Genomic DNA, 9,756 nt, shown 5'->3' on the forward strand with positions numbered 1-9,756 from the left:
TCTTTGTCCCTTGTTGTTTCTCCAAAACGGGCAACAGTGACAGCAGTAGCAAACATTTAAAAAGGCTAGAGGAAACTAAGGGAGCTCCAGGGGAAACCCTGGGTGATCAAGGTAGTACAGGGGCAGGTGTTCTTAGGGTCACCAGATATTGCTGCTGTTACCTAGGGTATTGTAAAAACCTGCAGTACCTCTGTACCCCAGCGTGGCTGTCAGGATCCTGCCAAAATGTCAGTCCTGCTCTGCACTATTCTTTTCAGAGAATGGGTTGCTTGTCCCTTCAACGTGTTTTACTGGCTGAGGTTCTCACAGGAGCACCTCTGCAACCTCCTTCCAGGCACCATTAAGCTTAGGAGAAGGAAATTAGGAGATCAAGATGGGGACATGTCCCCCTGAAATTCCTTTCTGCTTCCCCTATCTCCTATCCACAGGGGCAGAAGTCAGTATGAGAAAAGACTGGTAACTGGGTCTGAATATGAAAATAAGAGTAGCTGATACTTCCCAGCCTCCCCAATGACAATGGGTCATTCAGAGATGATCCATTGACATCTGGGGAAAGCATTAGTCAGCAGATTTACATTAACATGTCTGGCCTCATCTGTAGAAGACAACTTTTATCACAGCCATCCTGCTGTTTTTCAGGGTGAACTGCCAGAGGGTCTCTTGGATCTGCATTGTGCCCGTCACTGCCCCTGAACACGTTTCTCAGGCAGCACTGGGCTCCCAGACAGAAAGATGATCAGAAGGAGTAAGGAGTGAGCCAGACGTGTCTCTGCTGCTTCTCTTTCACCTCCAAAGGAGATCATCCATTGTCCATGAGGATCAGTCTTTAAATTTGCAAGGAATTAATAAAAAGCTAAAGCTTAATATAACTTTTTCCTACTTAAAAAATGAAGCAAAGACTTTTATATTACTGTACCGTTTTCCCAGTTCTGGCAGTTTCACAGCCAATGGAAAGCCTCCAGTTTCATTTGGGAAGGATTATGGAACAGCAGAATTTTGGAATGGTTCTTCTAATATTCCTGCATTAGTAATTGCCATATATCAAGTTCAAAATGCATCCTTAGAACTCACTTATTATTTCCTAACAGGCAAAAAAGAAAAAAATAAAAACAAAAAATAAAAAATTGCTAATAAAATGAATGCTTGTGAACACAGATTATAATATCCCTACTGGTAACTATTTATTATGTATTTAACTATGTACTTAACTGTATCTTCAGGACATTTGTTTTTAACTAATACTTAGCTTTCCATGTATTTTAATTTTACTGGGTGTGTATAATAAAAATGCCTGTATAGCATGTCTTACACTCAGTTTACACAAAACAGGTTTTTCTCTCTTGTTGGGATTTCTGGGATAAAATACTTAATTATTTTTCCTTGACACCCAATTATCAATATTTATACAGTGTCATGCTTAATAGGCAAAGTGTGCCAAAAACATGCCTCCCTGATTTTCTCATGCTCTGTCCAAAGGCAGGTTTGCTGTAAACTACAGCATAAAGTGTGGTATTTCTCACAAATGGCTAAGCATCTAGTCCTATATGCCATTGACCTGTTTTGATTATGAGGTGTGTTCAAGTTGAAAATCAGAATTGCTGTCATGATGCTGTTACCAGGTCAGATGCACATATAGCCAAAATACTAGTCAAATGGATTAGTAGACCTTTGAAAATTTTCTCTGTAATTTCTGCATCATCAGAGCCAAGAATATGTCTACCTGATTTCAGCTGATCCCCCTTCACTTTAATTTTTCTGAAGCAATATCTACATGTGAAAAAAACTGTGATGAGCAAAAAACCTTCACACACGGAAAAGATTAAGCAAATAACTGGATTTATCAAAAGCCAGAGTCAAATGCAATACTTTGTCTAGTTCTCATATTGATTTTTTTTTTCACTTAAATTAACATTGTTGGTATTGTCTCATAATCTATAATATGGTTTATTTAACACAAGTAATATGGTTTATTTAACACAAGTGCTCTCTAAGAGATAGAGTGTCAGGAAGAGACTGCAAATGTAACCTCGTAGATTTGGGCTAAGCATGATATTAATCTAATTGATTCCTTAGCCTCTTCTCCTGTAGCTAAAGAAAAGGCACCATAATATTACTTTATTTAATTGCAAGCTCTTCAGCATCTTGCTCTGTGTTTGTACGCTGTCTAGTGCCATGGAGACTTCTCCCCAGTTAAGGCCTGTGGGTGCTGCTGCAATATCAGTAAGTGAGAATAAGGGCAGTGAAATGAAAGAAGAGATTGCTGAAATAATTCTGTATGTGAAGCTGATATTCTCTCCTTCTAGCAACAGCCAGTCCCAGCAGAAATGTAGATGCTTCCTCAGAAAGTCCTCCTGCAGAGAAGTAATTGTCCTTGTGAGTGATCTTGTTTTAGGAGAGAAATAAAATAAAATTAGGCTAAGGAACTTTCTTATAGCTGAGAACACTACAGAAACATATTTACTGGATCATCTTGCCTTTTTGTCTAAAAAGCAATAAACAACTGTCATGAACAACGGCAGAATCAAAGAGGGTTTAAAAGGTGGAATTTATTAGAAGTGTTTCCTCATACCTAGTACTAAGCCTTCCTCCCTTGAACGTTCATTCCATTTCCTTGTTGGAAACAAGAACTGTGCTCAAACACCCACCTGTCTCATCCCAATGTCTTCTCTAGGAGTGTTGTGCAGAGCCAAACCTTGTGTCCTTCATCTGCATTTGTCGACACTGGCAAACATTCATCTGTAAATGATAATGCAAATGGGACATGAGTCTATGTCAGTTCATAGAATTATTTAGTAATTTGAGAAACTGTTGGGGAAACAGACTCTGAGGTCCTCACAGCTCTGTAAACAAGGTCCAGGTCTCCTGAATGGAAATACACTTTTCAGCAGAATTCTCCTGTTCTTGGGCTTTCAGTGTAGCTTTAGTTTGTCACCATTCTCTAAAGGCCAAATGAGTCAGATGGCTGAGATGAATGCTTCAAGGTAAGGCAGCACACCTGCGTGTCCCTGACTTTCATGGTCCCCTTGAAATCACCCAGAGCAACCCGTCCTGACAGAGGTCCCATGGGAACTGAAACTCTTGAATTCTGTTTGCTGTAAGTACGTCTTGAGTAATCTGCGCGTATCATATTATTCCATGTAATCTTCTGGTTGGCCTTAGAACAGTTGGAAAGAAGTGCCCAAGCAGCTTCTCAGGTTGCCAGCTGCCCTAAAAATAAGCTCCATAGTTCACAGGAATTCAGTATTTCAACCATATTTATCTCAGGGCCCTGTACAGAGTCACAGAGGGACGAATGATTTACCTCACACACAGCCCGTCATAACTGCAAAGGCTGTTATTCAGCAATAGTCCTGTGACATCTAGTTTACATTTTCTTACCACTGTGTAAATATAATTCTCCTCCCTATACCCTTGTGGGGTAGGTAAGTAAATATTTGATTTCCTCTTCATAGCCAGGAAAGCTGGCATAAGTGGTATATAACAGTGGGGTACAGTTCTGAGCTGCTTTGGGAGAACAAAAAATCATAGCCATAGACATAGCCTCCATCAGTAGAGACTTCTGGAGACCATTTAGTTCAACCTCCTGATTTAAGCAGGACTGTTTCCAACACAAGATCAGATCACTTGCAGCTCTGTTAAATTAAGTAATCACTAACATTAGAAGAGATTCTTTGAAATGTTACAAATATTCATTGTCTGTCATTTTGGACTGTTGTTTTTTGTTTCTCCTGATCATAGATATTTCTTTGAAAAATGCAGTGAAAACAATTGATCCTTATTTTGCTGCCATACACAGAGGAGCTGTCAAACATTGCTCTTCAGTAGGCTCAATCTTATCTCTTTTCTAGCTGAACAGACTTAGAGGTTTGTAGAGGCGCTTTCAGCAACCTCCTGAAACCTGAGCACACCATTTCTTCTTATTGCACACAGCATGTCAGATTAAGCAATGTGAGCAGTGAGAATTATTGTAAATGTGAATCTTCTATGCTTAATGGAATGTGACAACTAATAATTTTAACTATTCACTTTTTTTCTTCAAATGCTGCTTTTGTCAGTTTTTAAGCAATGTGTGTACTTCCAGATGAAAGGACTCCCAGTGAATTCCTGTATTTACTGTGAAATGGTTAATTATTTTGTGGAATGCCCTGAACGTTTTCATGGACATAAGTTAGTGAATATATTATTACATATAAAGTGACCATCCTCTAGGTGATTGCCCAAAATGAGCAATGGTGAGGATTGTTAGCAGGAAAAGGGTTGATACATTATCTAATCTGCAGATTTATTGCACATGAATATGATGTTATGTTGCTGGTGACATACCTGAAATTCCTTGGCAGTCCTTTGCAGTCCTGAGGAACATGCTCCTTTGCCCTTTCTCGTGTCAAGAAGCTTGAAGCCAACAGACCATTTTACAAGTCGCCTATTGCTCATTTGAGAAATTAGGAATAACAATAGCAGTGGAGGAGCAGTCAGGGTCATACCAGAGGTGGCAGGGTCAAGATCACTGCTAGCTCTCTCTGGACAGCTGATTTCCCAACACCCTAATGACAGAAGGTATTTCCATTAACCACAAAGAATATAAATTAGTTTTGTTTTGTTTGGCAGCAGCACAATGGACATCTGGGTAGCTGTTACAAAAGGGGTCAAGGAAGCTATAAAGCTGCCCGACTGGCTCAATGCAGCACAAGCTCACAAGTCTGTCAGACGTGAAGAATGTGAAGAAGATTTTTCCTGTTTAATTCCTGTTTTTTCTTGAGTTTAATTTACAATGGAGCATGGCCACACTGACCCACTTACCCTTATCTAGCTGTGTCTAACCGACTCAAACAGCCTTCCCTGTGCAGATTTTATGTCCATATGTGAGATAAAATCTCTGCTCACCTGAGACGTTCTTGATCTCACTGGTATCCCAGTGAGGTATTTGGAAAGCCAGCCATGTCCAAGTGGTAACATAGGCAGATTTTGCTACAATTAGAATCCAAGACTTTCTTGATTGTTGATGTTTTTTTCAAAGATGACAGCCTGCTGCTTGGCATGTGGTAGCACATATAGCCATTAACCTCAGGTAAGTGCAAGGGACAGACAAATTCTTTATCAAATCTGTTTTGCAGCAATTTTAGACATTTTTCACCATGCAAACCAATGGAGGCTCCAGTGCCCTCATTTTGCCACGTTATTGGGCTGCCATTGATTTCAGTAGAGAGGCTCTTGGTTTGTCACAGAACCGTAGAATGCCTTGGGTTGGAAGGGACCTTAAAGATCACCTAGTACCAACCCCCCTGCTTGTGTCTGTGTATAATATGACCCTAGATATTTTCGAAGCAAGATGCCAAATCACAGTCATGGCTGTAATGTAATACCATATATTTTTGTGTTGGCTAACATACAATATGGTCATTTTCACTTTCTAGTAAGCCAAAGAGAAGAACCAAAGCAATTTGTAGAAACACATAAGGCTGAAAATGATAGGCAGTTATTATTTTGGTGTCTGCAGTCTACTTACCTGCAGCTTTGTGTCATGTCACCTGGTCAAGTGATGTTTCTGCACTTTTGAAAAGGTGGAACTTCCTTTCATAAACATTCATGACAAAGTATAAAGGAAATGGCACCCAATTAAATTTTATGGCACTTAGATAATCAAGCCAAATAATACAAAGCATAATACAAATAAATGACGTCTCTTGCTGGCATCATAAATGGTAGAATATTGGCCATCAATAGTCCCAATATAAACTTAAGCCAAGAAAAGCTTGGGATCAAGAACAAGAACAAGGAAGTTCTCTGTCTGTTATCTACTGTGAAGGAGCCTAGTCTTTAACAGATGTTGCAAAACAAAAGATAAAGGTCTCTTGAGTCTGAATACTACCTGTATTTTATATATTTTCTGAAAATGTATTTCCCCCACGGAAACAGGGATTAAAAAATAAAAATAAAGATAAAAATCCATATTAAATAGGAGAGAGAGAGAGAGAAAAGGGGGGGGGGGGGGGGGGGGGGAAGGGGTAAAAGCTTTGCAAAGAGAGAAACCTCTGTTATGCTACAAGTAAACTGGCCTTCCAAAAGTAGACAGTCAACCACAACTAAACAGCATACTCTATAAGCACCTGCTAGAACAAGTAGGTCTTTTAGGAAGCTGAAATTTTCATTGTGCAAATTACCAGAGCTGAAATACACTCCGCAGTGATCCACTGAAAATATTTGGTCAGCAGTTCCAGATTGTTCCAGGTAGATACTTTTCTTCCTTCTGCTCTTTCTTATCAGCTTTATCTTTCTTTGTTCCTTCTATTTATCAGAAGAGGGTGGAGGAAAAAAGAAGGGAAAGAATAGAAAAAGCAAAGGAGAAAGAAAGGAAAGTTTACAACTGAATGCCAAAAGAAAATGAAATATTAAGCTTAAATTTTCACTAAAAAGCTTCCCCAGAAATGCAGCCTCCCTATTCCTCCACTCCACTTGTCACATTTCTTTCCTTTCAAAATCTCTAGGATTAAAATGGTTTTGACACATTTGTTACAATTTGTGTGTGTGTGTTTGGAACAATTTCAGCTCCCATTCTTAACCACACAATAGGTGAATAACAAAATCCATAGGGTATGAGCCATGAGCTAGCCTGACCACAGGAGATGATGGCGGCTTTCTCACTTAAAATTGGACTGAAATTTCACAATACAGCATTAAGAGGAAATATGGAGCTGAACCAACAGCAAGATAAGAGCTGACTTTCAGCATTCATACAGTGTTAAAATTTAGTTCTCACTTTCTACTTTCAAGGCAAGAAGAGAAAACTAAAATAGGGAAACAAATCTATAACCTTCTCCATTTTACAAAGAGGAACAGCTTTTACTACGTTGAGGGAGCAGTGTTTGATATAACATAAACAAGTAAATTATCTTAAAATCACATTTCACTGTCACTGAAAAAAAAATAATAATAAATATATTTATATATATATGTATATATTGCTCATCTCTGGAATCCCTGAAGCATTAGTTGTATAAAATAATTGCAGAATCACAGAATGGGCAGGGTTGGAAAGGACCTCTGAAGATCATCTAGTCCAATGCCCTGCCAGGCAGAATCTCCTAGAGCACATTGCACAGGATGGCATCCAGGTGGGTTTTGAATATCTCCAGAGAAGGAGACCACAACCTCTCTGGGCAACCTGTTCCAGTGCTCCTCACAGTAGAGAAGTGCCCTTTCATATTCAGCCGGAACATCCTGTGCTTCAGTTTGTGCCCATTGCCTCTCATCCTGTCACTGGACACAACTGAAAAGAGACTGGCTCCATCCTCTCAACACCCTCCCCTCAGAAATTCATACACATTGATGAGATCTCCCCTCAGTCTTCTCTAATAATAGTAATAGTGATAATGATAATAATAATAATAACAACAACAACAAAACAACAGTATTTTAGTAGGTAGAATTTTAGCCCACATTCAATATGAAGGCTTTTTTTTCCCTGCAATTTGGTTGCAATTTTTGATTCATTAATTATTTCACTTTGCTTCTACATTTAGTAATAATAATGTCTCAAGTAAAGAACATTAAATCTTTTCAACTCTTCTTCACTGATCAGTTACTATTTGACCAGTTCAGCAATTGCAGAAGGGTGCAGATGGGTTCTCTTTTCAACCTTTTTGTTTTTCTACATTTATTTCTATGTAGGTTTTCACATTTTTTCATATTTCTGCTGAGACCCACTGCCTGGAAGCATAAGCAGAGGTGTTTTGTCCATTTGCTGTTTTGCTTGCCAAGAAGTTCAAGAATTCCCTGACTTTCAGCAGAGTTCTCTTGGCAATAATCTAATCATTTTTGAAAAGAAAAGCAGAGCAGCGCCTCTTCCTAAATTCCTGATTTTTCAGAATTACCCAGGATGTGGTGGGTACTAAGAATATTGTGAAGTATAGCTTCCAATAAGTTTTAACATCTTAAATTGATTTTATTTAAGAAAACAAATTATTGAACTTCAGTACTCATATGGAAGTGAATTGAGTTTAGGGAGCACTGATAGTTTGTAGCCCTAACCATATAAGATGACTGCTTTGTGCTTTGTGTATACCTTCACTATTCTAACAGGGACCTTCTGAGGTAGCTCTGTACCACCTATGTCATGCATTAAGATACCTACGCTAATAAGTTAAAAAGGTCTGGAAAATGGTTTAAAGCCTGTCATCTCCCGTGCTGTTAAATCACTACCATGACTTTTGAGGTGGCTTTATCACAAGCCATTTCATCTCCCAGAAAATCCTGGATACAATCCAAGGAGATGGACAGGTTGGAGACCACTGTCCAAAGGCACTTTGGATATGATACCTTTCTTCAGAGGCTAAATGCCAGAAAATGATCCCTGTTGAATCTGAGTCCAGGCTGAGCTGGGGCTCTCAGGACAGAAGATGCGGAGTCTGGGAAGGAGACAGGGCTTTATAGGTGAGACCTGATACAAACCTTTCTGCGGTTTGTCTCATCAGTGTTTTCGTCCTAATTCAGGGCCATGCAATTTCTTCTTTTGTTCTGAAGACAAGTGCCAGTCTCTGCTTCTCTTACTCATCCCTAAATTTTGGTAGTCTAGCTCTGCTCTGTAATGCTCGGAGTGCTTTGACAGAGACCAAGGCAATGTGCATGCAATGTGATTCTGCCTCCAGGCCACATCTGTGTATGTCACCTTTTAATTCTTGAAGTTCTTTTTAAATAAACCCAGTAAAATGAATGCAAATAAACTATTTCAGAGCAACACATTCCCTCCAATAATTTTACTACTTGAGTTCCATTCAACCTGTGGTGTTCAATCCATTCCACCAAACTACCTGAAATCCTTCAGAATCATATTAGGCAAGCACTCAAGTTTTAATTTGGTTGGCTGTTTTGTTCCTGTTGTTTCCAATTCACATTTGAGCTACTACATTAATTATCTGGAGAGCAGAAAGTCCCATAAAAGTCACTGCTCCCAGAATAGCCATAGATGCAAAGCACTGTTTTCAGTGAGTGCCAGGGAAAAAAAAAAAAAAAAAAAAAAAAAAAAAAAAAAAAAGAAGAAAAAAAGTAAAAAACAAGTACTGAAGTGTGTCCTGCCAGAAGAAAAACGGCTTTCAGTTCACTTTTAGGGAATACTATGAGGTGAAATATAGCAAGTAATTTCCCTGTGTGCCAGCTGGACTTCTTACCCACTTAAAATATCTACACATATAATCTCATAACTCTTCACTCCTTCCATCACTGTGTAATACAAGATGTTGCCAATGTGTCAAAATCACAAATGTGTAAAGCTAAGATTTTGAACATATTGAGCTTTGGCCTACCTCTCAGTCTCTGGATGTCAGTGGGCTTTCACAGAATGCAGTGAAGCAGCTAGGGCAGCACCTTCTGTACTTTAGAAAATCTTTTGAATGAACAAAATTTTACAGAGGTAAAAGCTGGATTAGTATTGTCTTTAGAATTTGGCACAGTTTTAGAATGCTAAAGGAATGCAGCAGGCAATGAAAAATAGCAAATCCTAAAATTACCATAAGATGAAGAAACATTAACATTCTTGGATCACCACCTAAGTAGACCCTTTACATATGCAGAATGATTCACCAGAACAGACCAGACTCCTGCTCATCCCCTGGGTATGGTAGTCAGCTGTGTTTAGTGTTTCATTGCCTCAAGCATATCTGTTCACTTTTTTATATGCTTTCCAATTTTGCCAAGTTGACTCTTTGACTTGTCAATTTGGGAATCACTGTCATGTAGCGTTCACACACTGAGATAGGACTT

At 39.0% G+C, this 9,756-nt stretch overlaps 1 long non-coding RNA gene across 1 annotated transcript; it reads right to left on the minus strand.

Annotated features, from left to right (window-relative positions):
* Positions 1-1,467: 1,467 nt before the first annotated feature.
* On the minus strand, positions 1,468-4,696 carry LOC136789063 (uncharacterized). The gene is made up of 3 exons (XR_010827821.1): positions 4,324-4,696; positions 2,646-2,736; positions 1,468-2,351 (listed from the first exon to the last, which is right to left on the minus strand). It is a non-coding gene; the product is annotated as an uncharacterized lncRNA (long non-coding RNA).
* Positions 4,697-9,756: the final 5,060 nt, after the last annotated feature.

Source organism: Anser cygnoides, chromosome Z, assembly GCF_040182565.1.
Source record: "Anser cygnoides isolate HZ-2024a breed goose chromosome Z, Taihu_goose_T2T_genome, whole genome shotgun sequence".
In the NCBI taxonomy this organism is placed as follows: domain Eukaryota; kingdom Metazoa; phylum Chordata; class Aves; order Anseriformes; family Anatidae; genus Anser; species Anser cygnoides.